At 42.8% G+C, this 22,096-nt stretch overlaps 1 protein-coding gene across 1 annotated transcript in view; it reads right to left on the bottom strand.

The window, feature by feature from the left end:
* Positions 1–22,096, bottom strand: part of alk (ALK receptor tyrosine kinase) — a 383,896-nt gene that overhangs the window by 359,449 nt on the left and 2,351 nt on the right. The gene's annotated exons all lie outside the window — the stretch shown is intronic.

Raw genomic sequence — 22,096 nt, 5'->3', positions numbered from 1 at the left:
GTGTGTGTGTGTGTGTGTGTGTGTGTGTGTGTGTGTGTGTGTGTGTGCGTCCTCATATTATTAGTGCTGGGCAACGATTCAAATTTTTAATCGCGATTAATCGCATGATTTTCTGCAATTAATCGCATTGTTATGCGCAAAATTCAATAATTAATTCAAAACTAGTGTATTGCGCACTTTTATTTTAAAAGTCCTGCTATATGAACAAAAGTGCAATAACATTTGGTTTGTAAATAATACAATATAATAACGCGTCAACTTGCCCAGCACTAATTCCAAGCTTACTTTAATAAGAACTGAATGACAACTCTGCACTGCAGGTTTCATTCTTTGCCCACTTGAAATGGAAAAAAAGACTGTGAAGTAAATTACTCACCTCGGCAACGAGGGTGAGTTCTATTTAAATATATGCCAGTTATCAGCATTAGACTCCCCCCCCCCCCCCCCTCCTCCTCCTCCTCCACCCACACTCCCTCCTCTTCGTCAGTGCAGTCTTGTTTCCTCATGATTTTCCAGACTGTTCCACTTGACATATCATACGAATCGGCCTGTTTTATTTTTGACTGTTGCACCTGCAATTTTTTGGGGGGCCCAGGTGATGCGCCCTCTTTCATCCTCCATTTTAGTTTTCTCATGTATAAAAACTTTCACATCAAAACCTCCTTTTTTTCAGACAAATGTGGCACATTGGTATTCAGCCTATAGTCCCACCCACCGTAAGAGCTTTTTTCTCTTTTAATAAGCATGTGAACATACATGATGTTGTCCCACATGAACTATACAGTTCATGTGGAGCATTTTACACAGTTACCAAGAGGCTGAGCCACAGAAAGAGATGCTCCAGCGTGTAGAGCGTCCCTCTTGGTCTCCACATCAGTGGATTTCATTTGAATGACGGCTATAACACGAATGCTGTTCTCTCCTGGGTGCAAACCGACGAAGGCCCAGGGAGCGTCTGGGGGGAAATTACATATTGGTTTCCCTGTGCTATGTATGGGGCCCTCGTTGATTCAATATTCACAGACACATTGAGGCGGGCAGCGAGCTACATCAAAGCCTGGACACATTCTTGCCTTGCCTCCCCAGACACTGTGGCTCTATTGTGCTTTTTTCTGCTAAGGTTCTTTCCCTTCAGAGCACAGAGACGCATTAGTCTTTAAAAGGAACTATGGGAGCAGCCAAGCAACCTTGAGTTTTGTTTTTATGTGCTCATGTTTGATTTGTGAGGTTTATTGAATTTAGTTGTTTTCAAGGCTTCTATGATGTCAGTCCGATTCGTTTGTACGTTATTCAGCAGGATGATAAAAGTCGACATATGTCAGATTTGGAGATTTGGTGGAATGGTAGAGCGTGGGCCAAGGCACAGTGTTGGACCTATGAGTTATCCTTGGACGCTTGATTTTCTTATAAAAGGTTGAACTGGAAAGACAAGACTGTCTTTCAGTGTGTTTTAATGTACTGTAGAGAGATACAAGTCAAAGAAAGATATTCTACTTGCTGACAAAATTACTTAAAACACAGTCTGTAATCTAAAGACAATATTGACAAGAATACCTGGCTCTGCTGTGGATGAACAATTTTAAGAATGTTATTTTAGAATAACTTCCACAACAATATGCCCCATGGCTCACTCCCACCAACGTTTATTTGCTACATTTGTCTTATCTATTTTAAGCTCATCTCCATCGAATAGACTTAATTGATACAGTGCTGGGCAGCAAATAATGAAACGATAAAACAGACTTTAGCCTATTCAAAAGCTAACAATTGAATCATCTCCATTATTTATTAGCTATTTGACCACTTAAAGCAAATGATGAAATAAACATTTTGAGACTGGTACTCGTGAGATGAGAGGATTTGACGCCACTCTCGTGTTTGTAGAGTAAATATGAAGCTGGCATCCACTTAGCTTAGCATAAAAAAAGACAAGCTTTATTTTTGGCCAGGCACAGTAACTTCCTGGATTCTTGTCATCAGTGTGGGACAGGGATGTCACAATAGCAGATATTTTATAGTCGATACCAATACCAGTGAAATTCCACGATTCTCGATACCCAATGTGATACTGTGGTCAAAAAAAATCAACAACAAAAAAAAATCAACAAATAAAATCCCACTACTGGTTGCATCCTTTTTTTAAATTATTTATTATTAATCCCTGATGACCCGCCTCAAATTGATCGCCAATAACGAAATTTTACAAGATTACATTTGTACATATCCTGATTAATTTATAACTAATACTAATACTAATTTTGACTGAATGTTGTTATATTAATATGAACACATAGTTACTCAATTGCAGCTCCTCTAATATTAGCTGTTAGCTATTCAGCCATACATTACAAGTTTTCTGAATTATTGCAACGACTTAAAGCATCGGTTCTTGTGACATCCTTACCGTGAGGTTGGTACAGCGGAGATTTCAGGTTTCAGTTACAGACATTTATACACTTTGGTTTTTGTACAGATTGAACAAAAAAGAAGAGACGTATTCATCAGTGAGTTTAGAGATGCTGGTAGGGAGATTTAGTTAACCCCGCCTCCCCTTTTGCAGTCTTAATGCTAAACTAAGCTAACAAAGTGTTGAGATTAAATTCATATCATTGTTAAAACATGATCAGATGTGGATCAGATTACACAGAGGTATTTCAAAAACTTTTCTCGTATTAAAATAATAGATCAAGATGATGGTGCAGCCTTTGTTGAGGTATGCACTTATGTAGGTTTTTTTTCATTCCAAGCAAGTGTTTGTTAGCTTAAACCAAGTAATCCATAATTCAAAAGAAATCCAATACATTTCTGAAATCTGTTGGACAAATCGTTCCATCTCGGGACAATCCAAACACTTTTTTGCCGCAATGTTTTTCTCTCAACAAACTCAAAGGATAACTCAAAAGACAGAAAAAGATATGTAGGAAAAGAAAAAGGTTTCTTCCAAGTAGAGGAAACAAATGTCAGACAATTAATGAACCTGGTAACTTGTGTATTCTTTATACAACTACAGTACTACCTCACCAGTGTGTGGGACTGAGATTTACATGCTGTGCTTTTTTTTCTTCTCAGAAAACCCAAATGAAAAGAAAGATGAGAGACGTACAATATTTTCTACCGTTTTTTTGATGTTTCACTTCGAGACCGCATGAATAACTCAACGGTGTTCATTCCACTAAGGATCGCATATCTCTTTCTCCTCTCCCTTCATCTCTCCCCCTCCAATCTCGAGCCTGTTTTACCTTTCATTTCTCTGTCTTTTCTCCCACACCTGTTTATTTGACTATATCCATCTATAGTCTGCTCCCACCGAGGCAGCCTTCATTAGACGAGACCGCAGCTGGAGCTGAAGAGACGGCATGCGAGTGTGTTTACATAGGTAGTGTCTTCTTTGAAGCGGCATCAAACCGAAGCGAGTGGTACACGGGTGGGATTAAATCGAACGGCAGAACACATGGGAGCGACCCGGAAATGTTTTTCATCAGACGTGTGGTTAAATGAAATGACAAACAATTTGTCTCGCGGGAGACGATGAGAGGTCAAACCGTGCGTCGTGAATTGCGCAGCTTTCTTGGGTATTTGAGAATTTCAAAGTCTTGCCAGCCTTAAAGGCAGCCTATATCATTTTTTTTGAAAGAAGAAATAACATATTATTCCTTTTACAAGGGAAAAGTTTCATCTGTGAGGAATTTAACGCTCCATTGCTCAATTCAATACGTTTAAAGCTTTTGCTGCTCGAGCCTTACTCAGGTAACTTGATGTTGGCTAATGTTAGCAGACTTTAGATATCGCTATCTAATTGACAAAGTGAGTGAAAGACACACTTTTCAATTGTTTTATAAGTAAAGCAAGAAGTAAACATGAGTATGAACGCTAATTTATTTAAGCTAATGTTAGCTCACTTTGGATACCTGAATAACAGACATTACTGAGGCACTTTACAGACTCTCTACTTATGCGAGTTAACTATGTTAACTGTTAATTGTCAACTGTGGTAAGTGAGGACTCATGAAGTCACCAAACTTCCTCAGCGTCAGATATCATCCTAAACTTTAGCTACGATTAGCCACCATAAGCTATGAGCTGTAGCAGCAAATCTTGATTGTAAAGTGTGTGTTTTCATGCTTGTGAATTAAACTCTACATTTTTAACAAAAAAAAGGCGTTATCTTGTCCATGTTTTTGCTTTAGGCCCACAAACTTCTAACCATATCCTTCCTAAACTGTTTGTCTTAACTCAAATTCAGGGAATGACCTTTGGTCTAAGAGTGCTAATATCCCAGCTTATCATGAAACGTACCGCGAATGTACATGTTAATGAGAAAAATCATTTCTATTACTGGAGAAAATGGCTCGTTTGCACTCAAGTTATTACCCCTTTTACTGGCAAAGGGACCCAACTTGCAGATGAAACGGTAGCAGTTTAAGCAGCCATTCATCCTGGAGAGATAAGTAACCCTGCCAGATGGAAGACAATGCACCAAGATGTAATTAATCACTGTGTTCCCCGCTGGGTCAAAAGAAGAGAGGAAAGGACCGGATTCGCAGTTTTACTACTCACTGTTAGAAAAAAGGGGAGTGAAGCTGGACGTGAAGCTGTAACTCGTTCAGACGAGGCTGTAAAGTGTTTGAATCTTCCTACGCATCGATTTTTCATCGTTTTTCGCCTCGTTTGTCGACCGTTTGTTGAGTATCCTCGCTTGGTGATTCAAGTCTTTTGTCCTCATTGGCAGAATTTCGGACCCGAGCCCTTTTCCCTCCGCCGTGGCTCCTGGTCCCACACGGCTGGCGGAAACAAGTGGGTCCCTGTGATTTCAGCTCCTCTGCTGTGCTGGCACAGCGATATGTGTGTGTGTGTGTGTGTGTGTGTGTGTGTGTGAGAGTGAGAGAGAGAGCGAGAGAGAGAGAGAGCTTAACGGCCCCCTCCAGCGACTTTATGACCTTTTAGTGATAAGAGGCTTGTCTTTGTGCCCAGCAAATTTACGAGTGGAAAGAAAAAGTGCTTTCTAATGTTACCTGGCTTCTTTTATTTCTATCCACTACATCTCTGCAATAAAGAAGCCATATGCACCACGGAGAGGGTTTGTGTGCTAATTAACAAAGGTCTCATTTGACTTATTTGAACTGCAATCAGTCCACCTTAAAATGATAATTAGGCCTGGAAGATCCCTGCGAGTGCTCCGTGCTACCATTACTCCAGTTAAACTTCGTCGCTGATCTGAAATTAAGCTGCGACCGTGCTTGCTGGTTAATAGTTCCAACGGGGGGGGCACGTTTCAGAAGGACTCATATGGCAGCCCGAAAGGATCGCTTTAAATAACTCATCTTAATGATATGGAACTGTGTGTTCGTCTCATTTCGTCTTCCCCGACTCACAGAACGAGACTATTAGTACGTCATTCAAGGCAAAACAAATTGCATCTATTTCCTTCCAGTTTGCTCTTGATTACTTCCCGTTTCCTTCCTCCCAATCATCGCCCTCTCTAGCTCGTTAGTCATTCACGTTGGCCCCTCGCTCTCCTCGAATCGTCCCCTGTAGATCGCGACCCTTTCGGCTCGCTCCTCACGGTGACATATCGGCTGTTTTGACGGCCTCACGCCGCTGTGCAAAAAAATACCCCCCCTCTTTTTTTTTCTTTATTCAAATGAGAGGGGCCCGTGGTGCCAGTGCGGCGGCGGATCAGTGCGCAAATCTCGACAATCTGCCCCCGGCTGCACATGTGTCAAACACTGTGTCGTGTGGGGAGATTACTCTGTGCTCAGAAGCCCGGCGTCTTTTCCCCTTTTTCTGGAACTGCCAAAGCGTAGTCAAAATCGATCTTTACACTCGGGGGTTTGATGGCAGGAACCTCGGCGCCCCGTCTTTGGCTTACAGGTTTTGCCTGGTAGTCCACATGGGTGAACCAGATGGTAGGCACCCAGGGGTGACGAGCTTTGAAAAGCAAACAGGCACGGAATACACTTTTCTTACAAGCGGAAATAAATCTCTCAAAAGTGTCCCAATTTACCAACTGGCTCACATTAATTCAGAGTAAAAAATGTTTGCTGTCTGCGATTACACTAATGAGCGTAATATTCCATGGGCTCTCGGGGCATTTTTGGTTTTTAGATTTGACATTTCTGAGCAACTAGATCCTCATTCACGGAGCTCCGTGCGTCGCAAACGCGGCCACCGATAATGGATTTTCAGGAGCGATTGTGCCGTTTCTCTTTTCTTGTTTCTGTAACCCTTGAGCCGTTTGAGTGCAGCTGCTGTTGTTTTGTACAGAATTAATGGAAACTCAACATATATTTGAAAGCCGTTGTCTTTTCGCTCGCCTTGACCGAACACATCCTCGGTGTGGGGCAAGAGACCAAAACAACTCTCTTCGCCGACATGTCTCTCTTTAAAATAGAAGCAGAGGTCGCCTCAGAGCCAGTGCAATCCATCTGTAATGGGTTCCTCCCCTTTGATGGCACTGATGTTTAATCAGAGTAAGAGCTGGGTCTGCTTCTGCTGGCATTCATTAATTTGGCCTCTTTTTTTTTATTCATTTGTTTGTTTTTTTCTTTTTGCCGCCCTTAAAAGCCAGCTGGCATTCGGCGCTGGCCCGATTGAGTCCTGTTCAATTCGAAGGCAGCAACTGGGTTATAAATGACTTGCAGTCACAACTGGTCAATGCCTGCGCTCACCGACCCAAACACGCGGGCGTGGGTTTGCCATCTCGTCCCAACTGCTTCATCAAAAGGATGATTAGCTCCTCCTATTTTCTCATTTTCAATCAGCATTTTTGCGCTGAGTTGGCACGCATGGGCCCATTTGTCTTTATCTCCAGAAGCATCCGTCTCTTGCCATCATGGATATCGCAGCACATTCACTGTGGATGTATTTCAGCAGAGAAGCCGGACCACCTTCAACAATCACAATGATGTCAAAGAGTAAAAAGAAAAAAGAAAAAAGTGGAGGTTAGGTTGGCTGTTCTACCCCGAACAAGATGTCCATTAATTTAACAAGTGTAGCAAAATTTGTCATTGTCATGTTTGGCACAGTTTAAAAGGGGCTTGCCACAAGTGATGCCAAGGAGTGATACAAAATCCACTTGTTTATTAGCAGATACAACAGCAGATGTAACATAAATCATTGTGAAAGAAAACATATATATATATATATATGATTGTACTGCTAGATCCAGAAGGAGGGAGATCAATCTTGTGTGAGCAGGACAGCGAAGATTAAGTAGGACGAGACAGAAATTATTAAGGCTGTATTCTTTAATTCAGTGATGTACAATATGGTGAGACCTATATAAAGAAAAGTACCTCTGCTTGTGTCTTTCCAGTGCTGACAGCCATCGGTCATGAAAGTTTAATGCACTTACCATACAGTTGTATGGTAAAAGATACAAACCCAGGGAGTGGAGTAAAGTCAGTTACACGCTCTCATTTGAGGTGATTAGACTATTAAATATCGATGATTGTAAAACGGTGATGCTGCTTTTGCTTAAAAAAAGTTAAATATATTGTTTGCTGCCATATATTCAAGGAAGAGTTAGAAAATGATTGGGAAACATGTTTGTCTTTTTTTGTCAGCCTGGTCCTCACATGCAGGGTGTCAGAAACCGTTGCATATTGATAACAATTAGATACTGTGTTCTTCAACAGACAATCCTTTGTTACATCTCCTTCAAATGACTGCATTCAGAACAATACTGTGGAAAAACAGGTGCGTTTTCTGAATTTTGGCATCAACTTAGTCCGGAACTATCGGTTCTTGTGACATCCCTATGAAATAGCCAGGCAAGCTTATTCTCCTGCTATCAGCGCATACTTGAACGTGGTTTCAGTCTTCTCGACTAATTCATTAAGCGAATAAGAGCATTTAAAAAACAAAAATGTAAACCTGTCCTTGGTCTCAATACATTATCATATTTCCCCCAAAATAGTTTTTGAAGGTATCGGACCAGTAAACTCACGGTCGCACTGCAGTGTGAAAAACTGCAACTTCCAATTAAAATGAATGAATGAAACTGCTCAGCGACGAGACCTCCAGACCTTGAATGTGTAACGCCGTCTCTGGAAAGTCAAACCAATGGCCTCACCCAAAGATCAGAATACACACACACACACACACATATTTTGTGGTGCTACAGAGAAATGCGAACAGTTTTCCCATCATCATTTCAACTCTTTTTAGTTGCAAATATGTTTTACTCCTCCAGAGTCATTAATGGGCAGTAAATATTGCCTAGCTAAGTGAAGATGGCTCCTCCTTAGTGAATTAAGTGTCTGGGGCAAAAAAAGGGAAAGGAGTCAAGAAACTGTCGACCTCTCGTTGCTGAGGAAAAGCACTCTCCCTCTCCGCCTGGCTGCCCCCCCGCCACTCTGGGACCGTGTCAAAGCCGTCGCCCTACATGGTGCCACGCCATTGGTTTTCCGAGGCCGAGTCACCGGAGCTGGTCCGTTACGCCACTTGTCATTGCAGTAGAGTGAAGACGGTGCCCAGCCCAGCCACTTGTGTCATTTAACAACGCCCCCTGCGGTATACCGGGCAAGAAGAAGAGTTGTGAGAACTATACCTACGTCTTTGTGCGGAGCCAAATCTCCCGTGTCCCGTTTTAGTCCTCTACGTCAGAGCTGGCCACGTGACGGTTACAAAGATCGGCAATTCAGAATGATAAGAGGAGAAACAGAAACTGACTCTGTCCAAGTTCATTTTGTAACCTTTACATAATCCGTCCTCAAGCCTCATGGCAACCGCAATCACCATCTTTTTCCTGGGATAGTGCGAGTAGCCAAGCAGTTTTATAATGAACCGCCTGTAAGGGGACAGATAAACCCCCCCCCCCTCTCTCATACTTGTCAGTGAGCGGCTTTACCCCCGTGGAAACTGGAATCCGGAGTACATGACAATCGAGTCGGGCTTTTCTTTACAGCGCGTCAGGGCGAGATTGAGAGATTGAGCTGTGTGTTTCTCTGGGTTTCAACCGCGGTGAGATTACACATCGGCCCATTCACTAACCCTGACACCCACTCACCGCTCGAGTATCCAATATCGCCCCGTGATGCGTTCCACATTAGCATTCCCCGGTCTGCATCAGAGGATTGTAAAAGGAAATAAATGGTGGAGGGACATCTGACCCGTTTCTCGGTGTTTGCTCATACAAGATGTTACCTAACCATGTGGCTATGTAGCTAAAAAAAAATCCTTTAGCATCTGGTCATCACAGCTAGTTTGGGTCAACTTTAGAGATGCATGCACACAACCAAAAGGCAGACAACAGAAGCGGGCATTTTTGGACATAATTGGAGTGGCAAACCACTGCTAGTTTCGCTCATGATTCACTGTCGCACCTTGCTCCCTGCAAAGCCTGAGCAGTGTCCACCCGTGTCGATTGCTTGCTTGCGGCTAATTCCTTCCAGGAGGAAGAGAGGGGCCTTATCTTCAGTGTCAGGTCCGTAATGCCTTCACATTCATGATAAGCAAAACTCAGATCAACTAGCAGCACCGGCCAGTGTGTGAACCGGTTCCCCTCGCCCCCGGCCACGTTTGCTTTGACCCCGTGCTCTTTTTCTACTTAGCGCCGAAAGAACAACCGCCAAGGTCAGGCCGTATTAATACTACACGGAGACAAGGTGTGTGGGTGGCAAGAGTAAGAGTGTGTTGGAGTTGGATGGCGGTGAGGCCAGGGTCGTGACTTGATTTCATGGACTATGTGCAAGGTCAGCATGATGCTGTTCAGCTGGCACTGAGAAAGGGGATGCCGATTTATTTATTTATTTTTTCTCTGTCATGTTGCACTGCTGATGTGGCTGCTAGCTGTTGGCTCACTGTTCCAGCAACATCAGACAGGAGGAGGAGGAAGCTTTGTGTTGCCTGAAAGCACCACGGTGCTCCCTGGTGGACATGAACATGGTCCTCTCTCTGTTCTCTGCAAACAACTCACAAACAAATCAGCTCAAATTGCGAGTGACCGACCATTTACAGGAGTTACGGACGTAGAGCGCGGTCGTGATGAATGGTGCGCTGTATCCGTCGATACGTTATGTTACACGATGATTTGTGTGAAGGTCAGGGTCCCCTTGGGGGAAAAAAGCCCCCTGACAAGCCATAACACGTACAGAGCATGAGGAAGGAAAATGGATTAAAACCACTCCGTCAAAAGGTCCTTGAATGTCCAAGGCGAGTTTATTTGTAGTGCACCTTTCAGCTGCAACAACTGCAGGGCTCAACCATTTAAAAAAATTGGCAAACGGTTCTTGCCATTAGTGGAAATTACTTCTATCGCAAAAGAAAAGGCAACGCGGCACGTGACAGAGCGGCACATGCGTGGGTGCGTTTACTTGTGTGTTCAGTTTAGAGGCGATGGTGAAGGCCATTAAGGTGTTACCCTGTGGCGGGAAAAGTTCCACCCGCAAACAAATGCGGGAATTTTGTAAACCAGGAATTAAAGGTCGACACTTCAACTGAAAACACTTACATTCTCTTTACTATCAGGTAAAACAAACTACAAAGATTTTTGTTTGGTTATGTAATGAAGCATTGCATTTTTTTATGGTACATTTTTATTGTTAAGCTGACATATACCTGCATAATGATTGGCAACCATGTTTTCAGCTCCCGCAACCAAAAGCTCATGCTTGATTGCCAACATGGCAACCACTTTTAAGAGTTAGTGTTGAGCCCTTTATATGAAACTCAAATGCATTTAGAAAATATATGAAAATAAACATTGGGCAATACTTATATCATCCACTCTGGCACTTTATTTACATTCTAAGAACGTCTGAATCATTGGAAATGTAAAATGTGCGCCTCAAAAACAACTGTTTACATTCCAGATTAATTAGAAATTGTGATGTAAAGAATATGTGCGCCCTGGCATTTCTCCTCTACTGTAACTTCCACCCATTGTGGATGATTACTGCTGTACGGATGACGACACCAAATTGAGCCAGCTAACACAGACGACTGAATCCTTATTAGCTTTGGCTGAACTTATTGTAGTTTTACACACAGAGGACTGTCACTTTGTCCCCCGTTTTTTTCCAGTGGAATCGTTCTGCAAAAAGTATCACTCGCAACCAGTATGGAGAGGACAATTTACTCAGCGACAATTAAAAAACTGTTGAAAGTTATTAAGTGAAAGTGTTGCACTTCCATAAAGTCAGGGGTCTTGTGAGAGATGGGTTTAAAGAAATACAGTATGTTCGAAATCCTCTGGAGTCAAATTTAGTTTTTGCCTTGAAACCCTAAATAAAAACAGTTTTCACAGCAAGATAAAATATAGAGGAAATTATGATCTTCCTAACACTTACTCTAAGTGTTTTTTACCGTGGTATCTGATAAGAATCGTAGAATTCCGCTGGTACTGGAATGGACTATCCCTACCCTTTTTGTTGTGGCTTTATCCAAGACTTCTTTTTTTTTTTAAATCAAAAACTTGAGCTTGTTCTCAAGTTTGTTGTTGGTAAAAAATACGTTTTTGCTAGTTTCTTCAGATTGCCAACCCTAGCTTTAATCTCGCCTCAGCTGATATGACTGGGTTGGCTGCTGTGAGCGACTGACGCTTCACAAAGCCAGACAGAAACCACATTTGTGACCCGGCAAGCAGAGCCGAGTCTGAGTTGAGACTTCATCAAACTTTTCCTCAGCACACTCCTCTGCGCTCCAGCTGAGAAGATAAGCCGTCGCGAGGCGTCGGGGCGAGTTCAAAACAGCGGCGGGTGAAAAAAAGTCGAGCCTCGATCCCCCTTGAAGCCGGTCAAGGCCACTGAGCGTGCTTGGGGGCTCGCGCTCCGATAAGCCACAAACAGCGTCTCTCGTGGTGTGTACGGCCTCCCCAACACAAACACACACACCAGGAACGGTAGGGGTGAATGAATCAACACGCCAGCCTCCGCCATGTCAATGGGTGGGTGGGGAGGTAGAGGTTTCATGGGATAAGTGGGTTGAGTGAGAAGCAGCTCTTCCTCGCCCCTTTTTCATGGCGAATCACATTCCATTAAGTGGGTTTTGTCCTGTGATGAGGATGCTGCTGGCGCTCTTCATCGAACCCATTAGGGATCATAAAGGGAGCTGGCGGTGTGGCCTGAGAGCACTGCTCCTCTAAGGCTGCCTGGGCTTTGTGTGTGTACGGTGACTTTTTTTTTCTCAGGCTATCTGTGTTCCCGTCTGATGCCCCGTGTTCAGTGGGTAGCGTCACAGGGACTGCTTTGATGGAGCTCAAATGTGAGTTTGGCTTAAGACGTGTGAAAAACCGAGAACAGAGAAAAAGCTTAGTGGTAGTGCTTCACTGGACTGGAAAGACAACGGGTGTGTTGCGCTATCCTTGAAGTGATCCCTTTTTTTATACATCCTCCTTTCCTTTATGCTTTATTATTGTTTGAAAATTGTATGAAATGAAAGAAAAAAGCTTCCTCCAGGACCTCAGGAAATAAAACACTCTCCTATCTATCACGCTCATTAAAGCTGCACTAATCATTATTTTTACATTATACTCAATTCAATTGTGAAAGGGGTCACTTGTAGCGATGAACTCGGAAAGTGTTGCCACCCAACTCAACACGGAGCCTTTAATTCTGGAATTCTGTGCTTAAAGGAGACATGTGGTGCTCATTGTCAAGGGGTTTCTACAAGAACATGTTTACATACTGTAGGAGCTAGGTGTGGCCTGTGTCGTTTTGTATGCCCTTTTTTGTCACTTCCGGTGCTCTTCCGGTGATTGAGTCACGTGGTGCTGGGGATAGCCACAATGGGGTTATCAGCCGTCAGTTGAGTTAGACTAGGAAAAGGATTGGAAGGAGAGGGGGTGAGAGAGGGAGCCTTATTTTTTGTTGACCGTTATTTCACGTTATTCACATTAATACTGTCATTTCTTGAGTTATAATTGTATGTTATCTGGAATCAACGTTTATTTATTGCCCACAAAATAAACACTCCAAACTCATCCACTGGATTCCGGAAATCATTTAACGTTACAGCCAACGTGTCCGCAAGTTTAAATCTCCCCCACTTAGCCTCTCGGTGACTAAAGGAAAACTGCCGATAGTCATCTACACATACTTTAATGTTCAATAAACACTTTATTTTCCTCATGCTGTCCGTCTGAAACACTCCGTTTTAGCGCCTGTCTATTTAAGACCCCCTTCCCAAAAAAAGCCCAGTCTGCTCTGATCTGCTCTATATGGTGCACCTTTGCGAAGGTTTACCCACTGTGGGTTGTTCAAAAAACACTTTAGCATCTAGCTTGTGGAGCATTTAGCAGCTAAAGAGCCAGATATTTCCCCTCAGGAGTGTGCGGACACCAAAGCAGAGCTAAAAGAGAGTCAATATTGGTTTTATGTCCGTCGGGGGACAGGAAACACTATTCCAAATTAAAGTCAAATATCTGCACAACTAATAACAAGACAATCTATGTAATACAGGTTTTAAAGTCAAAGAGATGTACAGCCTCTATTAGCCATAGCTTCACATATCTCTGTTTGCTCGGTTGCTACATATTTCTTATGTTATGCCAATTTAAATTCACATCCAAATCCAGAGGATGACACTTTGAGACTAAAGGCTCTCATTCACTTCCCTCCTCTTTCTCATTCCTTCCAAGTTAGTCGCTGACAGGAAGCGAGTGGAGGAAGAGAGGACACAGGCAGCAGGAAGCACAGCTGGATGCAGAGAGACCTCATTTAGAGAAGACCCTCAGACATGTATCTGCTTCTTTGGAATAAATGGAAATATAAAAAGTAGGATCCTTGGGAGTCAGAAGATGACTCACACACGGGCAGTGAATGTCGTGTCAATATTCAAATATGGCTATGAGGTTGGTTATTTCTACGCTGCTCCAAATGTGACCAAGAGGTGAAACAATACTGAGCTTTGAGCAAATAAGTATGCCTCGTTTTAAATTAATTTTGCAAATCATGTATTGACACTAAACGTTTTGTAACACCAGATACATACATGGGTATCCTAAAACAGCTTCTAGTTAATGCAAACCGATTACAAGGAAGGTTGAATTTGGAAATTATCTAATACAGCCTCAAATTAGCAAGATAATAAGATAAAAAGTGAAATTCTAGTCTACGTCTAGGAGCAGACATTTTTGCACATAAATAGCTATTTAAATCCAGGGGATTATCGATAAATTAATTGAATTATATTTGAGGTGAATAGGTGCCACATGCGCATTTAAAGAGGTTACTTTCCCCAAACAAAAGACACACATGCCTTCATGTGTGCTGACTCAACAGAGATAACATCAAAGTAAAACAAAACCTGCAGCCCTGACAACAGCTGGGATTTGAACAGGAGACCTTACTACACATGTATTACATGTTTGGTCCCCTTATATACATCCATAGGGCGAAGAAGTACACCGAGTGTGCTCAACAAACAAATGACACAGCATGCCTACAAAAGGGTAGAAAAGGAGCTAAATTGGGCCCGTGTGGCATCTTGGCATTTAAATTGGCAAACGCATACAAAAATAGATGTCCCCACATAGCGAGCGGAGCGTATAGTTCCAGAAAAACAAGGTACGACCCCCTCGTTTATTTATTTCTCTCATTATGGAAGTGGAGCATCTCGTGGTGCACGAGCTTCACACTCGGCTCCTGCGCAGAGGCCTCTCACAAGCGTCGCCATAAATCAAACAGTCAGCTCCGCGGGTTTCTTTTGTTGTTCTTTTTGAAAGTATTAAAAAAAAAAAGTGGCATAAATGAAAAACGCATTGGGGGAATGACATGGGAGAAAAGGCAGTGCTGAATAGGAAGTGTAGAATAAAACAACAAAAGGGTGAAATCACAGCTAAGGTCACTTTGACTACCCGCTAATTTACAAAACAGCGACATGAGCATTAACTACAACGAGGGTGATTAATATCGCAGAAGGCATTAGCTGCTGTTTACCTTGTGAAAGTGTTTATCCGCGGAGCTCCTAAATTGGCAAGCTCCACGTTTTCATATTCTATTTTAAGTGTGGCCGGCTACAGAATGCTAACAGCTTGTCTTTTTTGTGCAACTGTTGCGCTCTCCCACACCGCCCTCCCTTCCTCCTCCTCCTCCTCCTCCCCTTCCGAGCACTTGAAATGGAGCCAACTAATGTGAGGGCCGGGCGCGCGGGGGCCGTATGTTTTCACCAGCCAAATAAATGATTCCCCTCATTCCCTTTCAGTCCAGGAGAATCAGCCGTCTCATTAGGCCGACAGCAGGCCTGTTGAATGTGACCGTCGCGAACGGATCTCAGCGGGTTCAGGGGTCATCCAATTACTCTTTTTTTTTTTTTCCAATGCGGAGAAAAACTGCCGTTTCCTGAACTCCAAAGCGGTGCGGTGACAGTTGCAGGGCGGTAATGAGAACGTAGCTTCTGGGTGTTTGCATTGCAATGCTGTGAATGTCTCATCGCTCACATAAAAAAACAACAAAAAAAAACAGGGGTGAATCAATGAGAGATCCTCTCAGCACTGCTGCACGATGCTCGTCACAGACCTTGACAAAGACGGGAGAGAGCATGGTCTCCCCCTCAGGCCCCGGTTAGCTGCTAATGCAGGGACAAGCGCGCTTTATCGTGCCCGCTGCGACCTGCGCCATCGATCGGCAGCTTCGGGGTCCGCCGGGGGGATTGGTGGTGTCGCGAATGAAGCGAATCGACCATAGAAATGCATAAATAATAAAGTGGCATGTCATTCTGACTTCCTATCGATTTTCCCATTAGCGGCTGATTGATACGAGCTTTAAATGTCAGGGGTGTCATTGATTACCACGAGTCCACGCACTCCTTCGCAAAGTCATGTCATTTGTTTTGTTTTGTTTTTCCCGGTGGCTCCGCAGCCTTCCACCTGGGCGGACTAAATTAAAGGTCAACAGGTGTACCGCGTCATCAAAGCTGTGTTCCCAGCAGAGTGTTTACTCACACTCTCATGATACCAGTCCAACTTCACCACACAGCAAGCCTGAACACTTCCCTCTTTGGTCCAAGAAGGGAGAAAATGTGAATCCACAATGTCGAACGCTAAGAAAATAACTTTCAGTGTGGAGGGTATGAAATCATATGGTCTGGACTGATGGTCAAATGGCACTAAAACAATCTGTGTATTCATTATTTGATCGCAGAATTGAAGAATTTTGATGAATGTAACAATTTGCGTGTTTCAGCTCTTCAATGCATCAATCAGTTTTGCTCTTTTATGTCATTTAAAAATCTGTATTCTTGACTTTTGGTCAAAACATTTTTTTCTTTTATAAAGATTTTGGAGCTTTTGATGGATATTTTTGACTTATACACGAAATGATTAGATCGATAACTCCATAAAATAATCTACAGAAGGCAAATGATCGTTACTCGCCAGCCTACACTCTAATTAGAGGCTTTTATAGGTCAACTCTGAATTATATTCACTGTAACGGGGTCCTGTATGGTCTTTAGGTGGCTTTTAAGCAGTACAGTATCTGGACGTGAATAATGCCATCATGGATATGATCCAAGTCAACCAAAAACATCTAACTGCTGCAATGCAACTAAAGGTTATCATCATTATTGATTAATCTTGGGAACATTTTCTTGATTCGTCAATTCATGCTTTGAACCTAACAAATGTCAGAAACTACAGTATGTCCTGTTCAGCCGAAAGAAAAAGAAGCTGGAAATGATTGATTATCAAAATCCCTTTTTTCACTAAGCTATGAATTGACAAATGATTCCATCTGTAATTATGATCAGTACTGCAAAATCTAGACCACCATGTAATTCATTTATTCAAATAATGTTAATCAATTGAAAAGTCATAATGAATAATGATGAAATAACATGAAAGTCCATCCCTGTGTTTTTTTTCCTATAATAAGAACTAAATACAGAAAAAAGCAACAAAGTCAACTCTTCTGCAATCATTAGGTCTAAAACAACGCTGCTACATTGTCAGTAAGAAAAAAAAAAAAAAAAAGGGAAAACGCATTAATAACCTAAAAAGCGTATCCATCTTTTAAGGAGAAACCGCTTCTCAAAAAAAAAAAAGGGGGCCACAAGCGATGCGGGGTAAACAAAAGTAGCAGGCGTGTAATCTAACTTCAAATTGCAATAATTGCCTGACGGCTGAAAACGTTCTGTTTTGTAAGCCTCTCAAAGGGACCGGCAGGCGGGGCAGATTGTGTGTGTGTGTGTGTGTGTGTGTGTTGCATTCAAGGCACAGCTGAGGGGGCCAAACTTTGGCGAGACGGGTGCCCGGACGTCAGCTCCACCTCCCGAGCATTACGTCACTTCAGGGGGCTTCCTGTTATAGTTACGGAGACTCTTTTTTGCTAATGGCCCGCCAAGGAACACGAACGGCGATAGCCGTGTGCGAGTTAGTTTATCACACCTGCATAGTACTTTATGGTGGGGGATAGGGGTACCCCCCCCTACCCCCCACCACCATAACTCATCGCAGTGTTCCTCATTAGCGAGGGGCCCCATAGGGCAAGAGTGAGTGTAAATGTACTGCGCAGAGTTTTAATGCCTCGATTCCCGCTGGCGCGTTCGCTTGATCGTCAAATTATTCCGTGTTGCAGTGACTGGTATTTACTTCACGCTAATAGTCGTTATCTTACCGGAGGCTGGGAAAGAAAGAAAAAAAACAAGTGTCTAGCGTTCATATTACACAGGAATATGCCAAACAGAGGCCAATCAGCGGGTGTAAAGGAGCTGATGGAGCGAGACAACACACATTGGAGCCTTGAGTTTAGTCATTTAAGATTGGGGGAAGCAGGAAGGAGTATGTATTACAGGATGGGGGGGGGGGGGGGGGGGGGGGGGGGGAGAAATGTGGGGGGGGGGGGGGGGGGGGGGGGGTTGTGGAGGGACGATAAATGTGTGTGTGTGTGTGTGTGTGAGGTTTGGGGGGCTTGTGTCCGTCTGCTCCTTGTAGAAAAGTCCTAATGTAACAGCTTATGATAATGAGGGTGACTCTGCAAACACGCAGCAGGGGAATGTAGCAGGAAGCAGAGGGAGTACAGCGTGAGACTTATGGTGTCCACCTGTGCTGCAGAGACTCTGTTACTCACCACAACCATCACTTGAGTCCCTAACTTGAAACATGTATTTATTAATGCTGAAAGTTTAAAGGGCTGGTCCAGGGTAGGTTTTTATATTATTCTGCAGCCCCCTTTGTGGTGTTCTTTATGTATTCAAATCCAAACCTTCAAATTTTGATCGAAGTACGTACGCTTTAGTGCCAAGCCCTTCAAGAAACACATTTCTGGGTGACGACGACTACCTGTATATCCATAGTCAGTGTGTGTTACCTACAGCCCGCTCCAGGGTGGAGAAGCAGACACAGGAGTACCAGCACTGAAGCTAAGCAATACACTATATATTAGCAATGTTAGTTTGCATCCAAAAGTCACAATAACACAAAACCAACTAAACCCGGCGATGCAGCTGTTTTCGTCAGTGGAGTCTTTTGGCTTTGAAGAGAGCGACATAACGTCTCCGGTTCCGTGGGCAGAAAGGGCTGTTGGACGGAAAGGTAAAGCATTTAAACTTTACAAATCAAGTGTACACTTGAACTTATTTTCATTTTATTTTTTTAGGTGGAATCTTTTTCAGGCGGCTAAAACATGATTTTCTGCTTCTACCGACCACTGCTCGCTTCAGTTTTCACCATAGTTTTAAAAAGTGCTTGCTAATATAATTTCTGACTTTTAACACTTGACTGTGCATCTAGTGATAGCTAGTTGTAATCTATAAAAAAACAAAGATGATAGAGATACGGATTATTAATAAGCGCATCTCCTCCGTGCGTGGATATTATGCTCAGATTCATGGCACGCGTCGTTATCCAATCGGAATATGCAGAGAGAGTGCTTACTCCATTTTTTTCTTGTTCTTTGCCGTTTGTACAAATAATGCCGTTTTGTCCCGTTGTTAGGATGCCTGAGCGGACATAGAGGAATATGAGCAGATCCGGAGTCCAGAAGAGGCTTCAGATGGAGCTTAATTTATTTTTACATTCTAATGTCACACCAAAGTTCACACCAGTGTCTACTAGTCTCCACCAGTTCCCCTACACCAGGGGTCGGCAACCTGCGGCTCTTCAGCCTCTCTGCTGCGGCTCCCTGAGTCTACATCAGGGGTCCCCAACTGGAGGACCGGATCCGGACCCAGGACCTAAATCCAATAGATAATTCGGAATTATACATATTAGGCACTGAGTTTATACTTTAACCAGCGCTTCTTATTCAGCCGTTACGGCACTTGTTCGGCGGTGCAGGAAACACACCGACCAATGGATTGCAAATCACATCAGGTGATGCAGCTCAGCCAATCAAATATGGGTATTCTGACAAGTTTCCTGACTCGAGCGAGGTTTACACACACCGTGACACACGGGGCTGAGACGAGGAAATAGAAAGAAGAGCAGGGAAATTGCGCTGAAGTTATCTCACATGACTCTCTCCAAAAAGAGAAACGTGTTCAGAGAGAATATAATTTATAAGCAAGAATGAACAAAATCTTATATGTTAATTATTCCCACAGGCAGTTAAATCCTTTACCCCTGTCAAGCGCTTTTCCCTGCCGGTGGCTAATCATAATTTTCAGACCCCCGGCCTCTGTAAACTCTCCTCTTCATAAGAGTTTGATATTGTTATAACACGTATTGCAATAAAATGTTAAGAATTGTCTTTATTCTTGTTCTATATTTTCATAAATACAACAAACTATAGTTTTTGTATATATAATATAACTATATATAACACTTTATAAGCCGTGATATCAAATAGCTTTTGCGGCTCCAGACAAATTTTATTTGGTGGAAAATAGGACAAAATGGCTCTTTGGATAGTAAAGGTTGCCGACCCCTGCCCTACACAAACGAACTGAGCTCCTTATATACACCTGGTCACTCTAATTCGCCCAGACATACCATCTATAGGTAAGTATATCGATAACAATATATGTACAATAAATATTTACATTTTTTTCACCAATCCACAAACATCAATAGAATAGAAATAGAGTAAATTATAAACAAATAATTAATCTAAATAAACAGAGCAACACATATCTTCACTTCCCCCCTACTTCCTGTAGTTGATACTTCCCGGAACTATAAACGGGTGCTCGAGCCCCTGGGGAACTCTTTTGCCCAAACACCCTGGGAAGAGGAAACAGGAAGAGGTGAGTTGTTGCAATATTTAAATTAACCTTTATCTTTAGCTTGGCAATATATATACAATATTGTTCTGCCACATAACTAATTAGACATTCTTACAATCTGGCCTGTTCAATCAGTCACTCACTGCAGTTGTCTATTTGTTTGTTTGCAGGGAGAACTAAAAGGAACATCTTTGTCCCAGCTGTGCACATGGCTCCCAGCATCCAAAGTCCTACAATAAATATCCAATAACATTGTGTCTGTGTTTTCCTTGGTAACTTCATCACATTTCAGATACTGGCCACAGCATGGGTAACGGCAGTGCATCTTTATTGAGAACTTCACATATTACAAAACTACAAAGTACACGGACATAAAACTAAGTCATTCATGAATACATGCCTGTACTTTCGTGTAAATGTTTACGTTACGCCGTTAACGGGTTACGCTTGAGCATGCGCGACGGCCAAGATCCTTGGCGGCTCACATGTGTAGCTTAGTGTGCAAAATGAAGAGACATTATCGAGATGACGTCCGACTCTACCCGGAGGCTGAGGTTTACAGCTCAAACACTGAGTGAGTTCTGGCTCGGTGTGGAGAGGGAGCATCCACTCATGGGACAGAGGGCTGTGGGCATTCTGCTTCCCTTCGCCACATCTCCGTGAGATCGTCTTTTCTGCTGTTGCCTCTCTCAAAACTAAATACAGATCTAAGATCAACATTGAGCATGAATTGAGAGTGGCCGTATCAAGTCTGCAACCCCATTTTAAAAAGATCTGTAGTGGAAAGCAGCTCATTGCAGCCACTAATTCTGATACAACTTAAATTCAACATGGACCATTTTGTTACAATTTTGCTGGGGCGGTGGGGCATGAACATTTTTTTTCCTCCAAAGTGGGGCGTGGCAGAAGAAGTTTGAGAACCGTGAAATGTGTTTAGATATACAAATAAGGCATTATCTTAGATTTGCGCTAATTTGCATTTCCAGAACAGATACTATGTGGACATTGGATAAAGCCAGGCTCAAAATTCTTGTTTCATTTTGATTACATATTAGAGTCAAACGGTGTAATGAAGGAACTTTCAATATCTCTTTATCATTCAACAATGAAATGTTCTATGGATCAGGCTACAAATAAGATAGGAACAAACCCCTCAGGAAAAACTTTCACAATACAGATAGGAAGGATACTGGAAAGTTTGGTGTTTGTAAGTGCTACTGAAGGAGATTTCTGGCTCATATAGACACAATTAAAGATATTTATTGTAAAAATGCCATGCGTTTAAGACACTATACTGCTGAATAGGGTAAAAAAATGCATCTTATAGCAATCACCATTAAACTCTCCCAGTTGATTACATTAAAACATCTTTTTTTGTATTGTAAGTTCTCTGATATGTTATGTTTAAATATGCAAATTAGTAATTAACTAACACTAACTGTTGGTGAGTTTAGGAGAAGGTAAACACCTGTGTATTTTATTTGGTTGTTTCCCCCTTCACAGTTACACACATTCACAGCCGGACACTGCCACTCACTAGCAGCTCCACTGGAACCGTTTTAGGCTTCAGTGCTTCGCTAAAGAGCGCCTCCCCAATGGCTGTGATGCCGAGAAAGGTGTACCGTAAAAAACGATGCCATCGTCCCCAGCTGGCTTCCCACCTGCTAAGCTGTGCTGTTGGAATGCCTGCCGGGAGCTGCAGGGCTTCTGTTATGTTTCATCATCAAGAGAAGAAAAAAAACAGCTACCATAATCATAACCAACACACAATGTAATAACATGCATTCTGAGCTGCTGTGTCCTCACTATATCAGATTGCAGCTGAACATTCCGCGATGGGTTCTGTTGCTTTTTTGTGTTTTTCTTCCTGTCCGGGCCAGCCTCCCTCATCAAAGTGATTAAGCAATTACACTGATTGTGGCGATGCTCAGAACAACGAGGGAAGGATCTCTCTCTCTCTCTCTCTCTCTCTCTCTCTCTCTCTCTCTCTCTC

This window comes from Anarrhichthys ocellatus, unplaced genomic scaffold (genome assembly GCF_004355925.1).
Source record: "Anarrhichthys ocellatus isolate YVR2014 unplaced genomic scaffold, GSC_Weel_1.0 scaffold36, whole genome shotgun sequence".
Classification (NCBI taxonomy): domain Eukaryota; kingdom Metazoa; phylum Chordata; class Actinopteri; order Perciformes; family Anarhichadidae; genus Anarrhichthys; species Anarrhichthys ocellatus.
The sequence above is the reverse complement of the archived record's forward strand: the minus strand, read 5'-3'. Positions and strand labels throughout refer to the sequence as shown.